The sequence below is a fragment of the Staurois parvus genome, unplaced genomic scaffold (assembly GCF_062004578.1).
Source record: "Staurois parvus isolate SC_StPar_1 unplaced genomic scaffold, SC_StPar_1.0 ptg001190l, whole genome shotgun sequence".
In the NCBI taxonomy this organism is placed as follows: Eukaryota; Metazoa; Chordata; class Amphibia; order Anura; family Ranidae; genus Staurois; species Staurois parvus.
The window spans coordinates 797,860-818,977 of record NW_028318986.1 but is presented as its reverse complement, the minus strand read 5'-3'; the positions used below and the strand labels follow the sequence as shown (position 1 = coordinate 818,977).

At 45.3% G+C, this 21,118-nt stretch overlaps 1 pseudogene; it reads left to right on the top strand.

Annotated features, from left to right (window-relative positions):
- LOC149438494 (proteinase-activated receptor 1 pseudogene) overlaps nucleotides 1-20,027 on the top strand; it is a 33,297-nt pseudogene extending 13,270 nt beyond the window's left edge.
- Nucleotides 20,028-21,118: the final 1,091 nt, after the last annotated feature.

The following is a 21,118-nucleotide window of genomic DNA, read 5'->3' as shown; positions in this document are numbered from 1 at the left end:
TAACACTCAGACCTTAATGAAATATTTCTGTATCTAAAGCCTTCAATTATTGCAAGTGCTCTCAGCTGAAGACAAGCAAATCCTGGAATACAATTCAAGTAACACTTTACATTTCAAAGCAGTTGCCAAACAAGAGAAATATGCATTTCTGTCACTAGGGGCACTGCAGGGGAAATGCTCCAGTTTAGTTTGCTTGTGAGCTCCATCTTTTACCTCCTTCAGTTGGATGATTGTTGGGATACAGTAGATGATAGTTTCTGTCCTCTCAAGCCTTCAATGACAGCTAGGAGGGTAATGTTGTCTGAGAAATGAGTTTCTTTATAACCTTTAATTGATTCCTATTAATGTTCTCCACCATCACAGCATAATATTTACCTATAGTGGGCAGCACAGTGGCTAAAATGGTTAGCACTTCCGCCTGGCAGTACTAGCGTCGCTGGTTCAAATCTCAGTCACGGCACCACCTGCCTGGAGTTTGCATGTTCTCCCTGTGCCTGCGTGGGTTTCCTCCAGATACTCCAGTTTCTGCCCACACCAAAGATACGTTGGGAAGTTAATTGGCTCCTGTCTAAATTGGCCCTAGTCTGTGTATGTATGGATATAGGCTAGGGACTTTAGATTGTACACCCCTTGAGGGTTAGGGACTGATGTGAATGTACAATATATATGTAAAGTGCTGCATAAATTGATGGCGCTATATAAGTACCTGAAATAAATAAATAAAATAGTCTAGTCAGTATATGTTTTTTTTTCCCTCCTCTCAGTAAAATGGTGAGACCAACATCTAGAGTTTGGGAACATTTCAACAATGCGATTTCTGCTGAGAGCAAAGCTGCAATTTGCAAATAGAGAAGTGAGAAAAAAATATTCTTTTCCAACTGCTACAAGGATGACAAAACACATCCTTGCAAGCCAGAGGTGCTGTAAAGACATAAAAAAATACTTTATGGATGAAATGATGAGGACCAGAATAAAGTAGTTTTTCCCTCCAGAGTTCTCAGTCCGGTTCTGGTGCTTCTGGATCATTGCTAATTTTAACTGCTTCCCCGCCGCCCTATAGCAGAACTACTGCCACAGGGTGGCAGGACTGCGCAAAATCACATATATACAGTATATATGTGCGCGCCGCCCTACAGATATCAATCACTGGGTCCCGACCGGAGGTTCCCCGCCCGCACCCAGCAATCACTGAGGAACAGTGACAGGGGAGATACCAGCACAGGTCTCTCTCCTGCCAGAAAGGACATGCTGCTGTGTATTTCTCTGCTGTGTTTCCCTAGTAAAACACACACACAGCACACAGTTAACCCTTTGATCGCCCCAGATGTTAACCCCTTCCTGCCCAGTGCCATTAGTACAGTGTCATTGCTTTGTATTAGCACTGATCACTGTATTAGTGTCATTGGGGATGTCAGTAGCAGTTAGTTAGTCCTCCCCCCAGTGTCAGAATGCCCGCCGCAGTCCCGCTATAAGTTGCTGATCGTCGCCATTACTAGTATAAAAAGAAAAAAATAATTCCAGTATCTATACCGCCATTTGTAAACGCTAAAACTTTCACAAAAAACAATTAATTTACACGTATTGGGATTTTATTTTTAGCAAAGACACGGAGCAGAATACATTTTGGCCTAAATTTGACGAAATTAGATTTTTAATTTTTTGCACTGGATGTGTTTAATAGCAAAAAGTCTAAAATTTATTTTTTTTCTCAAAATTGTCGGTCAACAAGGCCAGATTTATACTTTTGTCCCCCTTCCAACTGTCAGTCAGTCAGCTGTGTCAGTCCACGCTCAGCAGTATACATATGTGTGTGTATATATGAGTGTTCGTATGTTTATATGCGTGTATATATGTACATTTAATCTTGACCCCTGTACAACTAAAACGACTTTTTTGGGCTCATTCACAATGGTGGCGAGGACTGTTGCTCCTCTGAAAAGCGATACGTGCCTGGATCGCTTTTCAGAGGAATTTGAAAGGTGGTGAAGAGGCGATATGTCAATGCCTGTTTTAACCCCTCACAATGCCACAACCAAGTGCAATGTACACATTTGCAAGGCAGGTGCAACGCAGCCCCATTCACCGAGGGGCGTACTTCCAGCAACAGCCTATACACAACCCTGGCTGCTGCCTCTGTAGCTAAAGGGGGAGCAGAGGGGGGGGGGGGGGGTAGTAAAAACACTGTGGTTTTACCGCTGCCCAGCCTCACGTGTGAGCGAGCTCTTTGTTCACTTCTGTGCGGTTGCATGCTGCGTATAGGGCAGAGGCGCCCCTAGGGTTGGTGTCACCCGGTGCGGTAACACTCGGTCCTTCATCCTGCGAGGATCGTCGACTTTCTTTATAACTTACCTTTTCTTGGAGTGGGTCAGGTGTCACCCCATGTGGTCGGTGTCACCCCGTGCGGACCGCACCCCCCGCGGGACACCACTGGTATAGGGCAGCCTATTCGTTTAAATGGGATGCCCTATTGTAAAACTGTGCCGCACTGAAAATGTTCTGCATTTTCCAATGCGTGGGGGTACCATTAAGAATTATTGGCACCCCAGCACATCTGCCAAAGAGCAGCACATGTGTCTTTGTGTCGGGAACGTGCAATTTTGTGTGCGTTCTGACGCACAGTAATGTGAACCAAGCCTTACACCAAGGTTCCTCGAGACATAGTTAGTCTGGCTGAAAAAAGACAAAAGTCCATCCAGTTCAACTATAGAAAAAAAAAAAAAAAGTTATCCTACACCCACAGTGTATCCAGAGGAAGGCAAAAAAAAAAAAAACCCAGCAAAGCACGATCCAATTTGCTCCTGCAGGGAAAAAAATTCCTTCCAGATCCCCCGAGAGGCAATCGGATATTCCCTGGATCAACTGTACCTATAAAAACTGAAATTAATCTTCAAGGGCTCCCTGTAAGGTTGAGTGACACTGACCTAAAGAACAACCCAACAACAAAAATGCATTTGTTTTCTTTTTTATTTTCAAGCTAATTTTTTTCAGCAAGTACAGAAAATACCAGTAGATCTTGACCTTCTCCCTTTCTGTGAACTGGACAACATCTTCCTTCCTATCTCTTCCTGTAAAGCAGGGGTGTCAAACTGGCAGCCCTCCAGCTGTTGTGAAACTGCAAGTCCCATCATGCCTCTGCCTTTGGGAGTCATTTTTGTAACTGTCAATCTTGCAATGCCTCATGGGACTTGTAACAGCTGGAGGACCGCCAGTCAGGGGCGTATTTACCACAAGGCAAACAAGGCACTTGCCTAGGGCGGCATTTTTCAGGGGGCAGCACCTCCCCCCAGAAGAAAGGATGAAAGAAGGGACACGTGCGCCATGGGAAGCAGGTGGGATCCGAGAGAGGTTGCGGGCTGTTTGATGATGTATGTAGAGCCTGGCTCCCGTTCCCTGGGATGTCTGGAGCTGTGAAGATGAGTGTCTCTCTATTGCCAGAGCAGGGGGTAGTGGAAGGCTCTCCCAGTTGGGGGGCAGGGGTGTTGTTGGTCAATGTCAGGCTCTCTCCGTGGGACAGGGTGGAGGGGGGTGCTGGTTGGTGTCTGTGGGCGCCAGGGGCAGACTGACCATTTAGCCACTTGGGCACTGCCCGAGGGCCCAGGGTCAGTAGGGGCCCCATGAGATGCCCTTGGTACCTTTCATTGGCTTTTTCATAGGCTTTTTTGTGTGTGGGCGAGGACATGGGGGCCCCATAATCCCCTATTGCCCGGGGGCCCCATGAGTTGTCAGTTTGCCCCTGGTGGGCGCAAATGATTTTTGTGTTGCCTAGGGCATCACAAAACCTAGATACACCCCTTCTGCCAGTTTGACACCCGTGCTGTAAACCATCAATTGTCCTGTCCCCCATCTAATGAAGATAAAATGATACGGATATGCTTGTGGTCAATATCAAGAGAAAATCTTAGGGTGACAACCACGGCTCCCTCCATAGATTCAGTGAAGGAGTGACGTAGCCACCTCGGGACAGGAAGTTTGTTATTTGGAGGATTACCGGGTGAAAATCAAGAAAAACTTAAAAAAGAAAATGACTGTAGCCACCACACCAAGGACTAGCATGCTGCAGCATATTACATTTTTGGTTTTGGGCTTAGGTACACTGAGATCTGTCTCAAGGGGCTGTCTGAGGGAACACCAAAGACCCTTACCCAATCCAACGCTCTCCATAGGTACCGGTAATTCCAGATTATCTTTGTTGCAGAAGATCAAGCCAAAATAGAGACATCTCACTTTCTAGAGTGAAGCTCCAGCCAAAACCTTTTTTTTTAATCACATATGCCTTCCATAGAGTGGGGAAGGTTAGAATCTTGATCAGCATTCCATTGTGACCTCTCATGAACATGTGTCCCTATCTTGGTTGTCGTGGTCTCCAGGACAAGACATGGTGGGAATCTAGTGGTAGTTGGGTACATTCAACTGAACTTGTTCTGTAACGTTGAAGACATGTTGCTGCTTATCCAAGTTATCTTTAGTTCTAAAATTGGGAATGTACTCCAGCATTTCTTTTCACATGGTCAACTGTCCAAGAACATAACAGAAGGTGTGAAAGTTTGTGAACCCCCCCTTTCTAATTCCATAATCCAATTATTATGGTATCGGGAAGTCTTGGAGAGGTGATATACATTCTTGTTACATGGCTAAGTTGCTGCCAGATAGCCAATATGTTAATGTGGCATTATATGTTGGTGAAAGATAGGGGAGACTTACTAACCCCTGGTTCACATCTGTGCGGGTGGTGCCACTGCAGATCCGCACACAAATCCGTGCAGCCGCACCACCCATACAGAGGAATGCAGATCCGCAGGTGGGTGCCATTAATTCTAATGGCACGCTGCCCACACTGGAAATCACAACCGTACTGGGAACCGAGGTTCCCGTGCGGGCTGCGTTTTCCGAAGAAGTGACTTCTTCCCCGTGTGTCAATTGAATGGGCTCTTCGGCCCGCAGGAACGTGGAGATGTGAACCTAGCCTAAAATTGGAGCACTCAGAATCTGGTGCAGCTGTGCATGGGAGCCAATCAGCTTCTAACCTCAGCTTGTTCAATTAGGCTTTGACAATAAAACCTGGAAGCTGATTGGTTTCTATGAGTTGCACTTTCCAGTTTTAGTAAACCCCCCCTCACATACAGTCAGGTCCATAAATATTGGGACATGGACACAATTCTAACATTTTTGGCTCTATACACCACCACAATGGATTTGAAATGAAACGAACAAGATGTGCTTTAACTGCAGACTGTCAGCTTTAATTTGAGGGTATTTACATCCAAATCAGGTGAACGGTGTAGGAATTACAACAGTTTACATATGTGCCTCCCACTTGTTAAGAGACCTAAAGTAATGGAACAATTGGCTTCTCAGCTGTTCCATGGCCAGGTGTGTGTTATTCCTCATTATCCCAATTACAATGAGCAGATAAAAGGTCCAGAGTTCATTTCAAGTGTGCTATTTTCATTTGGAATCTGTTGCTGTCAACTCTCAAGATGAGATCCAAAGAGCTGTCACTATCAGTGAAGCCATCATTAGGCTGAAAAAACAAAACAAACCCATCAGAGAGATAGCAAAAACATTAGGCGTGGCCAAAACAACTGTTTGGAACATTCTTAAGAAGAAGGAACGCACCGGTGAGCTCAGCAACACCAAAAGACCCGGAAGACCACGGAACACAACTGTGGTGGATGACCGAAGAATTCTTTCCCTGGTAAAGAAAACCCCCTTCACAACAGTTGGCCAGATCAAGAACACTCTCCAGGAGGTAGGTGTATGTGTGTCAAAGTCACCAATCAAGAGAAGACTTCACCAGAGTGAATACAGAGGGTTCACCACAAGATGGAAACCATTGGTGAGCCTCAAAAACAGGAAGGCCAGATTATAGTTTGCCAAACGACATCTAAAAAAGCCTTCACAGTTCTGGAACAACATCCTATGGACAGATGAGACCGACATCAACTTGTACCAGAGTGATGGGAAGAGAAGAGTATGGAGAAGGAACTGCTCATGATCCTAAGCATACCACCTCATCAGTGAAGCATGGTGGTGGTAGTGTCATGGCGTGGGCATGTATGGCTGCCAATGGAACTGCTTCTCTTGTATTTATTGATGATGTGACTGCTGACAAAAGCAGCCGGATGAATTCTGAAGTGTTTCGGGAATATTATCTGCTCATATTCAGCCAAATGCTTCACAACTCATTGGACGCTTCACAGTGCAGATGGACAATGACCCAAAGCAGACTGCAAAAGCAACCAAAGAGTTTTTTAAGGGAAAGAAGTGGAATGTTATGCAATGGCCAAGTCAATCACCTGACCTGAATCCGATTGAGCATTTCATTTGCTGAAGACAAAACTGAAGGGAAAATGCCCCAAGAACAAGCAGGAACTGAAGACAGTTGCAGTAGAGGCCTGGCAGAGCATCACCAGGGATGAAGCCCAGCGTCTGGTGATGTCTATGCTTTCCACACTTCAGACTGTAATTGACTGCAAAGGATTTGCAACCAAGTATTAAAAAGAGAAAGTTTGATTTATGATTATTATTCTGTCCCATTACTTTTGGTCCCTTAACAAGTGGGAGGCACATATGCAAACTGTTGTAATTCCTACACCGTTCACCTGATTTGGATGTAAATACCCTCAAATTAAAGCTGACAGTCTGCAGTTAAAGCACATCTTGTTTGTTTCATTTCAAATCCATTGTGGTGGTGTATAGAGCCAAAAATGTTAGAATTGTGTCGATGACCAAATATTTATGGACCTGACTGTAATGTCCAAGGTCCCCACCCCCTACAGTTTAATGTAGATGGCCTCTTTCACGTTTTTTGAAAATCAGTTGTCTTCTCTGTCCAAATGGGCACCTCAAAGTCCTGGAAAGAATGTCTTTTTCCTAAAGAGAATCCTCATAAAAAATTAAACATCTGCAGCTACAAATACTGTAACTGCTGACTTTTAATAAACAGGTACTTACCAGACCAGATGTCCAGTGTTCTCTTGATGCCGGTCTTTGGATGCCCAGTATGCAGGGTCGGTGCTAGACTAATTTACATTGTAGGCAAGACCAGCTACTTGCCCCTCCCCTGAAAAAATAAAAATTCTCCTGTAGTTCTACTTATCCCCTCCACACATGTATTCTTTCCCCTCACATTTTCCACCCTAGCAGAAATCCTCTTCCCCAAATCTCCTCTCCTAGCATAAATCCCCCCAATCCCGCCTCCTAACACATATCCTCCTAAATCCCCCCTTCTAGCTCAAACCCTCCTAATCCTCCTAACACAATTCCTCCCCCCCAATCCTAGCACAATCCCCTCCAACCCCCCCCTACTAGCACAAATTCCCCAAAATCCCCCCTCCTAGCACGTATTACCACTGAAATCCCCCTCCTAGCACAACCCCCTCCCCCAGTCCCATCTCCTAGCACAAATTTCCCCAATCCCTCCTCCTAGTACAAATCCCCCCCAATTCCCCCTTCTAACACAAATCCCCCCACCTAGCACAAATCCCCCCTCCAAGCACAAACCCCTCCAATCCCCCTTCCTAGCACAATCCCCCTCATCCCCCCCTCCTAGCACAAATTCCTCCAAATCCCTCCTCCTAACACAAACCCCCCAATCCACCTCTCCTTGCACAAATTCCCCCAATCCCCCCTCCTAGTAAAAATTCCCCCCCAAATCCCACTTCCTAACACAAATGCCCCCAAATTCTCCTTCTGAGTACAAATCCCCCCCACCCCCCTCATAGCACAAACCCCTCCAATCCCCCTTCATAGCACAACCCCCTTTTTCTCCCTCCTAGCACAAATCCCCCCGATCCCCCCTTCTAGTAAAAATGTGTCCCCCAATCCCACCTCCTAACACAAATCCCCCCCAAATCCCCTCTCCTAGCACACCTCCACCCCATCGCCTCTTAACACAAACCTCCTCAATCCCCTCTCCTAGCACAAATTCCCAGCACCAATCCTCTTCCTTCAATCCCCACATCTAAAACAAATTTCACTAAGTCCCTCCTCTAGTTAAAACTCCAAATTACCCTTCCCAGCATAAAAGCATCCCACCTTACCAAATCCCCCTCCCCCCCTTACCTGTAGCCCACCTCAGCACCCCCCTAGATCCGGCCATGGAGAAGTGTAGGGAAACCAGTGGCTGTGGCTGGCCCCTAGTTGGAAATGCGCCCTAGGTGGCAGCCTAGTTTGCCTAGTGGTAGCACCGGCCCTGTCAGCACCACTGTCTTAGCGGTGGGAGCCGGCTGTGATTTCCTGCTGTTTCACACCTGGCTCCCCACTGTGCATGCGCTGCACTATTATATTGGTCCAACAGACTCCTGGGGCATGTAATGCGTTCCAGTAGGTTGCAGGTGGGGGGGTCTGGGTGGGCCATACTGACATAGTTTTTACCTAGGTGAGATTTTTCAAATCTTTTTTTCAGAAAAAGGTACACACTCCCCCTCCCCCCAAAAAAACCTTCCAAATACGATAGAGGAAGGGAATAGGAAGCGGATTGGTGGTACTTTCACTTTTAAGTAAAGGTCTGCTTTAAGATGTAGGAACACTGCAGAATTTCCCTTCTATGTCGGATCATATATTGATCAGTTGTTTTGTCTGCCAATGTACTAGCTTTTATATTCTTCAGTGCACTGCAGTTACGTCACTTGTGTTTGGGTGTTGGGTCTTCCACAAGCTTCTTCCTTGCTGTGCTTTAACCACTTCCAGTCCGGACACTTTCCCCCCCTTCCAGTCCGGACACTTTCACCCCCTTCCAGTCCGGACACTTTCCCCCCCTTTCAGTCCGGACACTTTCACCCCCTTCCAGTCGGGACACTTTCACCCCCTTCCAGTCCGGACACTTTCACCCCCTTCCAGTCCGGACACTTTCACCCCCTTCCAGTCCGGACACTTTCCCCACCTTCCAGTCCGGACGCTTTCCCCACCTTCCAGTCCGGACGCTTTCACCCCCTTCCAGTCCGGACACTTTCCCCACCTTCCAGTCCGGACACTTTCACCCCCTTCCAGTCCGGACACTTTCACCCCCTTCCAGTCCGGACACTTTCACCCCCTTCCAGTCCGGACGCTTTCACCCCCTTCCAGTCCGGACGCTTTCACCCCCTTCCAGTCCAGACGCTTTCACCCCCTTCCAGTCCGGACGCTTTCACCCCCTTCCAGTCCGGACGCTTTCACCCCCTTCCAGTCCGGACACTTTCACCCCCTTCCAGTCCGGACACTTTCACCCCCCTTCCAGTCCGGACACTTTCCCCCCCTTCCAGTCCGGACACTGTCACCCCCTTCCAGTCCGGACACTTTCCCTCCTTCCAGTCCGGACACTTTCCCCCCCTTCCCCCCCAGGGCAATTTTCAGCTTTCAGAGCTATCACACTTTGAATGACAATTGCGCGGTCATGCAACACTGTACCCAATTGAATTTTTTACCATTTTTTTGAGACAGATAAAGCTTTATTTTGGTGGTATTTATTCACCGCTGGGATTTTGATTTTTTTTTGCTATGTAAATGAGAAAGTCCAAAAAATTTGAAAAAAAGTGTTTTTTTAAATAAAATTTTGCAAATAAATAATATTTCATCATAAATCTTTGCCAAAATTTATTCCATTATCTTTTTAGTAAAAAAAAAAATCCAAATTAGTTTATAACCAAAAATTATAATTTTTAAACATTTTTTTTTACATTTTTATTTTTTTTATATTATTTTTTATTTTTATTTATTTTTTTACATACTGTCACCCTAGCAGTACAGTATCACCATGGTGACACTGTACTACTTGTGGGGGGTGATGAAGATTTTTTTTTTTTTTACACTGACCCATATAGGATGTAAAAGCAATCATTTCTCTTTCTCTCTGGCTGCATTCTTGCACTCATTGAGAAGTACTGAGTGAGCTGTGATTGGTCACAGTTTGTCACATGATACAAGGCTGTTGTGAATAGCCTTGTACCATGTGACCTCGGTGATCATTCACAGATTTTACACGTAGTAAGCAATGATGTCACAAGTGACATCTTGCTTACTACTTTGCATGTGATCACTGATTGGCCAATCAGTGATCACATGATCGGGACCTCGTACAGAGGTCCCGTCCGACAAACGGTGTTTCACTGTGTCCGGAGGACACAGCGGGCACCGGATCGCGGTGCTGTGCGCTCCCAGGGAGCGCGCACAAGCAGGGTGTAGGGAGGCCATTTATAAACGGCCATCCGACCCTGCACTGCCACCGTCCGGCCGTTTATATGCAACGGCCGGTTGGGAAGTGGTTAAAAACACAAGGATGTGATTCGGTGGCATAAGTAGAACCTTCAAAACACCATGAAGGGCCCACCTGACCCTCGGCCAGGGCCCTTCCCTCCGAGCCCAGTGGCGGCCTGGAAACAAGTGTAACCTTTGTGATCCTGGTAGTTCTGGCACTGGTGTCAATTTGTTTTTTATTGTTTTGCTATTTTACTTTTCTTATCATTTTTAATTTTTTTTTACAATTTTTTTTAGGAGCCCCATAGGGGGACTTTGATGAGATACCAGAGGTCTAAATAGACCCCTGACTTCTCACCTTTGGAGGCACTCTCACCTCTAGAGTGGCACCTCAGCCTGGATTGGAAGTCCAAGGGAAACAATGTTTGGAGCATCGTTCTGGTTGGCTGTGCCATGTGACCCACAGCGGCCATTTTGGGTCAGCAGGGTCTATTTGAGTTCTTGGCTCCTAGGTTTTGGCACACGTCGGGCATGTGGGGGCACACCACAGAGGACCAGGACTCACTGATGGGACCATCAGAAAGTTCCCACACACAAGACCCAGTTGGACATTCTCGCAGGACAGAGCCTGTTCAAGTGCCATCTTGGGCCCAGCCTACATTGGCTTAAAGCCACGATAAAATCCATATTATTCTGCAAAAGCAATTCATATTAACTTGAAATATCATATGATATCTTATCACAGTAGTCCAATATATGGCAGAGTAGCTCCTCCCCCATCCTTCCATGTCCAGCAGCTCTGATAAATATCCACCACCACTTCCCTGTACGTCTTATATAGCCCGGTTGAAAAAAGATGCATGTTAATTGAGTTCAACAAATAAAAAGAAAATAGATGGAAAACCTGGCCCCATCCCTCTGAGCCCAGGGGCGACCCTGTCATAAGAGTGACCTTTGTGACCCTGGTAGTTCTGGCACTGGTGTCAATAGTTTTTTGGGGGTTTGTTTTTTTTCTATTATTTTTAATTTTTTTTTACACTATTTTTTAAAATTATTTTTTACTATTTTTTTTTAGGAGCCCTGCTGGGGGGCTTTGATGAGATATCAGGGGTCTAAATAGACCCCTGGCATCTCACCTTTGAGACAGAGAAAGGAGATTGAGGACACAGCCCTCAATCTCCATCTCTGCAACCTCAGCTGCACAGCGTGAATGGAAGGGAATAGGTCTGTACGGAGCTTGCCCTTCATTCATGAACTGGAGCATACTAAACACAGTTTACTGGACAGAGTCAGTGATCGGTACGGATCACAGACTCTCCATTCAGAAAAGGAAGGAGCCGGTAAATGACCCTGCCCAACTCTCCATCCTGAAAGATCCCCCACAGCAGCTGGTGGGAGATGGTAGGGGGCAGGGGTGGACTGACCATTTGGAAACTCGGGCACTGCCCGTGGGCCCGGGGTCAGTAGGGGGCCCCATGAGATGCCCCTGGTACCTTTTTCATAGGCTTTTTTTGAGTTTGGGCAAGGACACAGGGGCCCCATGATCCCCTATTGCCCGGGGGGCCCCATGAGTTGCCAGTCCGCTCCTGGTAGGGGGGAACCTGGCAGAGTTTCGGGGGACAAGGGGCAGGAGAAAACACGAGTGGGGCCAGGAAAGAGCTCGGGGGGGGGGGGGGGGGGGGGGGGAATGGAGCGCACGAAGGGGAAAGTAGAAAAAAAGCTGGATAGCTGGAATTCTGGCTTCACCTCCTTTCCCCCCTCGCAGACATTCAGCAGCTGCAGGAGGAACTTGGAGAGATTAGTTCCTCAATATGTAGCTGCCTCCCCACCGCCCGTGCTACCCAGGCTTACAGGGAGGGGCCGCACTGGCCCCCTGAAGCATGGGGCTGGGTGATAATTATGACCCCTGTAGGTACGCCCCTGATGTGCTTTGTTAAAGATCTTTCAGATTTTTTCTGACACTCCAGCCATATACAGTATGTGATGACTAATTTACTTCAGACCTGAGGAAGCCATTTAAATGAGCAGCACATTTTCTTCAACATTACATAACCGGTCCTGCTGAATATAATCAGCTTCTATGTATTATACCATGATCGGGATAAATGATCGGGATAAATGATCGGGATAAATGAGAAAATTAACCAAGCACGTGAGGAAATAACCCGACCCAACCTGGCACCTAGAGAAGGGAACCCATACATAGAGAAAGAGATGGGATGGCATAGCTGACTTCCATTTGAAATGATTAGCTCCCTGGCTGTTTCTGGCTCCAATTCTTTCCGAGTCACTGAACCAGAACAAGCATGCAGATCATAGAAATCAGAATGAAGTCCTCACTCTTTGATCTGCATAGTTGGCTGCAGGTCAGTGGCTTCTTCAAGACTTCTATGACTTGACCTCAAATTAGTTCCTGAGATAATATTTAAGCAGCACGTGGAAGTTTATGCATGACATTAGCAAAGGCACAGTATTTTGCATTCAGGTAACTCCGCAAGTAACCAAAGCCACCCTGCACTCGGGCAGCTCACTGAGAGTAAACAAAGCCACCCTGCACTCGGGCAGCTCAGTGAGAGTAAACAAAGCCACCCTGCACTTGGGCAGCTCAGTGAGAGTAAACAAAGCCACCCTGCACTTGGGCAGCTCAGTGAGAGTAAACAAAGTCACCCTGCATTCAGGCAACACAGGGAGAGTAAACAAAGTCAGGCTGCACTCAGGCAACTCAAAGAGATTAAAGAAAGCCATCCTGCACTCAGGCAACACAGAGAGAGTAAACAAAGCCACCCTGCAGTCCGGCAGCTCAGAGAGAGTAAACAAAGTCACCCTGTATTCAGGCAACACAGGGAGAGTAAACAAAGCCACCATGCACTCAAGCAATTCAGAGAGAGCAAACAAAGCCACCCTGCAGCTCAGATAACTCTGCTAGACTAATTGAAGCAGCAGAAAGGATTCATCTCATCTCAGGACGGTATTGTTTTTCAGGGCAAGGGGAGGACTTTATGGATTTTTGTTATGCAATTTCAGTGAGAGTAAACAAAGCCACCCTGCACTTGGGCAGCTCAGTGAGAGTAAACAAAGCCACCCTGCATTCAGGCAACTCAGAGAGATTAAAGAAAGCCATCCTGCACTCAGGCAACACAGAGAGAGTAAACAAAGCCACCCTGCAGTCCGGCAGCTCAGAAGCAGTAAACAAAGCTACCCTGCACTCTGGCAACTCAGAGAGAGTAAACAAAGCCACCATGCACTCAAGCAATTCAGAGAGAGCAAACAAAGCCACCCTACAACTCAGAGAACTCTGCTAGACTAATTGAAGCGGCAGAAAGGATTCATCTCATCTCAGGACGGTATTGTTTTTCAGGGCAAGGGGAGGACTTTATGGATTTTTGTTATGCAATTTCAGTGAGAGTAAACAAAGCTACCCTGCACTTGGGCAGCTCAGAGAGAGTAAACAAAGCCACCCTGCACTTGGGCAGCTCAGAGAGAGTAAACAAAGTCACCCTGCATTCAGGCAACACAGGGAGAGTAAACAAAGTCAGGCTGCACTCAGGCAACTCAGAGAGAATAAAGAAAGCCACCCTGCACTCAGGCAACACTGAGAGAGTAAACAAAGCCACCCTGCAGTCCGGTAGCTCAGAAACAGTAAACAAAGCTACCCTGCACTCTGGCAACTCAGAGAGAGTAAACAAAGCCACCCTGCACTCAAGCAATTCAGAGAGAGCAAACAAAGCCACCCTGCAGCTCAGAGAACTCTGCTAGACTATTTCTCTCCATTTCTTCTCTTTGAGAGACGTTCTTTGGTGGAGTTGCTAGTGTGGCCTCATGCTCTCATGACTTTCAGGTTATGGATGCTAGATAAATTTAGTATGGCTTGCTCTAGTCAGAGTCCTTATTTTAATCCCTTTGAAATGTGGTGGGAGTTTTAAAAAACAGGCCATTCGTGCAAGGAAACCCACCAACATTTTGCACCTGAAGGAATTTTCTATGGAATCGATGTCAGGGACTGGTTGGCAGCTATGCAAAGCACCTATAAGAAGTATTTTCAGCTAAAGAGGACCAAACCAATTCTGAGGCCAGGGGTGTACTTTTTAATCTTTATCTAAAGGCACCATTTAAATGAATATCTACTGATTCAAATATGTTGAAAAAGTTAACAAGTTCCGTGGGGTCATAATTTTTCACATGACTGTATAATATCACAGCAATAGCAGCTGTAAAGATAATATTACAGTTTCTGAATCTATTTATATGCCAAATTATCTCCATCAAAACACCTGCAATGATATGCAATGATGAGGGTCTAAGGTAGAAAATGATCTTACTAAAAATAATCCATGATCATTGGTTTTAATTAATGTCATATAGATAACTGTTTCAGTATCACCAACGCATTGCCTCATGTCTGTTTGTTGTGAGTTAAATTTGTTTTTTTCTTTTTTCAGGAGACTCAAATTATTCAAACTGTGAGTATATTTCTATGAATTTATAGAAATTTTAAAATGGAGCTAGCATTAGATATTTTTTGATGTATTTGGATGCAAAGTGATGTGTCAATGTAACACTTCCTGATATTTATTCCCTCTCAATGAGTTTGTAGTATTCTCCCGGCTAGGATGGCACCATGTTTTTAGCTCTACCCTCAAAGGGGCCACTCAGTGATGCTTGTCCCAAGTGGTTCCCATATGGAAGAAAAATATATTTGAAATCTATTTTAAAAATATTCTTCCCAAATATATTAACATATATTTGAAATGCTACAATTTTGTCTATATTCAATATATTTAAAAAAAAAATAAAAAATTATATATATATATATATATATATATATATATATATATATATATATATAAACACATATATACACACACACACATACATACACACACACACACTGTATGTTGAAATGCATTTTTATTACAAAATATATAAAATATATTTTTAAAAATGCATTTCAAATATGCTGTATGTCTTTAAAACTCCAAATCTACATTTTTCTAATGCATTTACAAATATATGTAAAAATTATATGTTAAAACTTTAAAAAAAATCTGAAGAATATATTTAAAAAAATATATTTTTAAAATATATTCTTCAGATTTTTTTTAATGTATAAAAAGTCATTTTCACATATATTTTTACATATATGTTTTATACTTTAGTTGCCAGCGGTTTAGACATTACTGGTGGTGTGTTGAGTTACTTTGAAGGGACAGCAAATGTGGGGGGAGAGAACTGTTTTTAAACAAACTGATCGCCCCGCATGTTAACCCGTTCCTGCCCAGTGCCATTAGTACAGTGTCAGGGGCGGACTGACAACTCATGGGGCCCCCGGGCAATAGGGGTTCGTGGGGCCCCTGTGTCCTTGCCCAAACTCAAAAAAGCCTATGAAAAAGGTACCAGGGGCATCTCATGGGGCCCCCTACTGACCCCGGGCCCTCGGGCAGTGCCCGAGTTTCCAAATGGTCAGTCCGCCCCTGTACAGTGTACAGCTTTTTATTAGCACTGATCGCTGTATTGGTGTCACTGGGGATATAAGTCGCTGATCGCCGCCATTAGTAAAAATAATAATTAAAAAATCCCAGTATCTATACCGCCATTTGTAAACGTTATAACTTTCATGTAAACCAATTAATTTACACATATTGGGATTTTTTTTTAGCAATAACATGGAGCAGAATACATTTTTGGCCTACATTTATGATGAAATTTGATCTTTAAAATTTTTTTACTGGATGCATTTGATAGCAAAAAGTCAAAAATATTGTTTTTTTCTCTCAAAATTGTCAGACTTTTTTTTTATAGCGCAAAAAATAAATACCGCACAGGTGACCAAATACCACTGAAAGAAAGCTCTATTTGTGGGAAAAAAAGGACATAAATTTAATTTGGGTGCAGCTTTGCATGACCGCGCAATTGTCAGTTAAAATAACTCAGCACTGTAATGCGAAAAATGGCCTGGTCAGGAAGGGGGGGAAATCCTCTGGAGGGCAAGGGGTTAACCTACCAGCATGTCTTTGGAGTGTGGGAGGAAACGAGTACCCGGAGGAAACCCACACAGGCACAAGGAGAACATGCAAACTCCAGGCAGGTGGTGCTGTTGTTGGGATACGAACCAACGATGTTGTGGAAGAAACAGACTGGAAGAAACTGAGGAATGATGGTCTAAGCAGAAGAATTAGCATCATAAACCCAAAGTAGACAAGTGGGGGAATCAAAAGGGAGCTTGCATCTCATGGAGTTATGTGGATGCTTCCACTGTGCACCGCATGATCGCAGAGCAAGACTCCCAGTTAAGAAGCAGCTCTTGACACCTACTATAAAGAAGAAGCCATTGTTATGGGCAAAGAGGTATAGAGTGGACTTTGGAGCAGTGGAAGAATGTAATATTATCAGATGAACCCAATTTCATGTTCATGGATACAGGTCAAACGTTATTCAGCTCTCACCTGTAGAACACCTTTGAACTGACCACATCCAGCAAGCCCCTAAACACCCACCTAAAGTCATGTTTTGGTGGTGCATTACTGCTAACCCCTTCCTATCAAGTGTATATGGACTGGGCTTTTTTCCATGGGGCCGCATATATGCCCAATTGAAGGCATGATGGATAGCAATAAGTATATAGGTGTTCTGATGGCAAAACTGACCCAAAACCTAAGAAGAAGCTGTTTCTTGACGGCGATGGAGTGTTCCAGCAAGACCTAGCTCCCTGCCACAGTTCCAAGATAATTAAGGACTTGTTTTCCCCAACAAAAATTAAAAATATTGCAATGGCCAGGAAATTCACCAGACGTAAACCCAATAGAAGATCTGTGGGCCATTGTGAAGGCTAGCATAAGGAAGATGAATTGTATAACAACATTTTAATTGATAGAAAGTGTTCTCCAAGTGTGATTTAGGGACCCCAAAGTGAAGGATTTGTGTGAAAAATTAGTGGCATCAATGCCTAAGAGGGTAAAGGGGGTTAAAGCTAAGGGAGGCCATGTCCATTACTGACAGATAGTAAATAAATTAGTTTTGTAAACTTGAAATTGTCTCATTGTAATATCCTGTTTGTCCCAACTCAATTGCACAGTATTGTATAACATCTTTTTTATATTAGGTAAAAAAAATTATTTTACAACCTCTGTAACAGTTCTTGCCCGGCCAATAGCAAAATAATGGCCGGGTGGGCCTTTCATCGATCCGGGTGGATGTCATATGTTGTCCACCCCAGGACGCGCCTTGCGTGTGCCCGCACAGGTGCACTGTGGTGAGATCTGTCACTCGTTGTGTCCATGAGACACAACTCATGACAGATCTGTGTACAAGGCCCTTGCCAGTATCATGTGACCACTGTAACCAATCACAGCAGGTCACATGACAGTTGTAAACAATGGATGGCTTCCTTTCATGCCATCCATTGCATACAATTGAGTTGCACACATTATCACATGGTAGAGACTGGGCCAATCACAGCCCATCTGTGTCATGTGATAGGCTTTCGCCAATCACAGCAACAAAAAAACCTGCTCTGGTCAGGTGCTTCCAGAGCGTGGAGTCTAAGTCCCGGAGCACTTGTTCACCAGGGCCCCTGATGGTGGGGATGGACTTGGAGCGCACCGAGACCAGGTCGTGACTACTGGGTACACTCACCAGTGGTAGAGGCGTCCGCCAGGGGCTCCCGCAGGGTAAAAGCCTGATATGAGGAGGTCGGGTGATCCCGACGGGATGGATGGCTGAGCAGGTGCGGGGTCAAACGAGCCGAGTCGGGAGCCATGGGGTCTGCGAGGTACAAAACAGCAGGCAGAGAATAGTCGGGTCACACGCCAGGTCAGCAACAGTAGATCAGAACCAACAGGGGGAATCCAGGAGAGAGGTCAGGCAAGCCAAGGGTCAGGGCAGGAGAGTACAGCAATGTCAGGAGCAATCCGGGTCAGCAACTTATCAGAATACAGGGTACACACAGATCAGGGAACAGGAAAGACCAAACAGCAACCTGTGACAGCTCAGGGGGATTTATATATCACGCCCTGCGCTGTCATTGGTGCCAGGCACGCACCCGTGGACCCTAGTGCGCATTCGCGAGTTCGTCGCTGCGGCCGGTCTGGACCTAGTGCCCGTATCCCAGTGCAGGGTGGCGCACTGCGCCTGCGCTGGGACCAGCACCGCGGCGATCCCTGACAATATCATTGATCTCAGTGATTACTTACCTGAGGAGGCAATATCTTCTGAAGTATGCAAGCACTAACAAAAGGGTGGAGGGTGGTCATTCCACCTAGGAAAGTGGGTAAATATTGCAGATCATGGGCATGTTTACTTGCCTCAGGTGCCTGAGCCTAGCAATGTTCCAGTACTATTCTATGAACTATTCTATGAACTATGAACTATTCTATGACCTATGAATTATGTAGACTTGTGTGATGGTCCAGAACTGTTGGGAAAGTCTAGCAAAGCAGAGGAATTTGATTGCCCACAACCTCATTTCATCGGAACAAAGCAGATTCACACTACACGTCCAAATACTTCCACAGTCCTTTATTAAGGGAATTCTCCTGTGTGCTCAAACTCACACACCACTTTCTATATCTTTTTGGCATTCAGCTGTATCACCACCGTGCACAGTATAGGCAATCTACCAAATCTTGACCACTGTCCAAGTGGCCAGCACATGGCAAAGTGCCCTCCAACCGGAAAAGGTATAGGTTCTACCATGCTGGGAGATCATGTTCCTCACAACCTCACATCACTTCTAACTTTTATGGGTGTATTATGTATACTAGTGCTTTGTCTTTTTTAGTTTTTATCATAGTCCTGGTGCTATGTTCAGTTACTGTGGTTAAGTTCCTAATTGTTTGATGTTTTCTTTAGATTTAGAAATTGACAATGAAAACATCACGACCTTCATGGTGAATTCAGATGAAGATGTTTTAGCTATTTTCAGCAGTAGGTGGTCGACTACATTTATCCCTTCAGTCTACACAGTCGTATTCCTCGTATCACTGCCTTGCAATGTAATAGCGATCATCATATTCCTGTTCAGAACTACAAAGACACCATCAGTGGTTTTCATGTTGAACTTAGCCATCTCCGATGTCCTCTTCGTCATCTTGCTGCCTTTCAATATTGCTTATCGATTCTTAGGAAACGATTGGGTGATCGGAGAAGGGATGTGCCAATTTATCACCGTCGCATTTTACTCCAACATGTACTGCTCCATCCTGCTCATGACCGGTATCAGCGTGGACCGGTTCTTGGCGGTGGTCTATCCCATGCAGTCCCTTTTATGGCGCACAGTGAGCAGAGCCTGGATAACCTGTTTCTTTATCTGGGTGGTTTCCATCGCCGGCGCTGTGCCGCTTTTCACCATCAATCTAACTGTTCGCATTGACCAACTGAACATTACAACTTGTTACGACATGCTGGATATTAAACACATGGATTTTTACTTGTATTATTTCATCACTTTTATTTCCATTGTCTTTTTGCTGTCTTTTTTGATTATAACATTTTGTTACATCGTGACCATCCGAACTTTAAGCTCTTCCAAAATTGAAAGCACCGTTAAAAAATCCAGATCCGTGTCTCTTTGCGTCACGGTACTTTTTGAGTATATCTTCTGTTTTGGCCCGACCAATATTCTCCTCTTGATTTATTGTCTGACTTTTGATAAGTCATTTGGTAACTCTGTGTACTTTGCCTACATGCTATCTGTTAGTTGTAGTAGCATCAACTGTTGTCTGGACCCTGCTATCTATTACTTTGGGTCATCAAACTATAAGAAGCTTGTGCACAGCTTGGTGTGTTGTGGTAAATATAAGGCTGTCTCCATGAGAGATAGCTCCTCAAGAGCCACAGGAAAGGGCACATCGGCCTAGTCTTTGTAGAGCTGGGACCTGATGCTGTGCAACACACAGAAGCATCAAAGACCATGATTTGGCATTTTGTAGTCATTCTATAGTGGGAGTTGGCAACAGGTTGATTGTGATCTACCCTTTTGTTGTGTAGATCATGACCCCACTGTGTCACCCCTCCATCAAAACTGGTTGCCGCCTCTCAGACCTCAGATCGGAGTGGAAATAGACATAGTACGTTACTCTGTGCTACTAATGCCTGACCCCTACATTTTGCACTATCTACTCCTGACCTCTGCGCTCTCTTTTGTTTTCTCCATGATACCTGTACTCTGTGTTACATGCTACTGACCCCGCACTCTGCATTAAATACTATTGACCAATTACAGTAACTCTGTGTTCCTTACTCTTAAACCCCTCCACATTAAGGGGTCATTCAAATGTCCTTAGTATGTAAAGTGTTAAGAACCATAGAGATAAAGGCGAGCGCTTACGATAGCAGCTAGTGCACCAAAAAGGAACCACAAACCGGTCATTTCCCCAGAGTAGTACAATGTTACTGTGGTAAGATAAAAAATAGGACGGGAGCTGGAGTGTCAGGGTCCTGTGCACGGCAGGAGTTCTGGAAGATCTGGCATTTCTGCCAATACTCTACATGGCCGCAGAAGACAGATGCCGGGATCCGCCGGAGGACATTACAGGGGACACTGCAGGAGGGACATCGCGGGAGCGCAGGACAAGGTAAGAGAAGAACAGATCCGGGAGCAGCACCGCATGGTAAGCCCGAGTGTAACTCAGGGTTACCGCTTGTGCTACTGAAACTTTACCCCGAGCTACACTCGGGAATACCGCCAGGGAGGCTACTGACAACTTCAAAAAACTCGTAGGAGAATAAATGGCAGATTTTATTGGTGGTCACTAGAGATGAGCGAATCGAACATGACGAAGTGGAATTCGTTCCGAAGATTTGGAAAAATTCGATTTGCGACGAATCCGAAGATTAGCAAACTTCGGATGCACGAATCGAATTTTCCCAAAAATGGCGGCGACATGTGTGGCGACAGGAGAAAATGGACAGAGAAGATGGGGCAGGGATCTCTGGGAAGGCGCGCAGA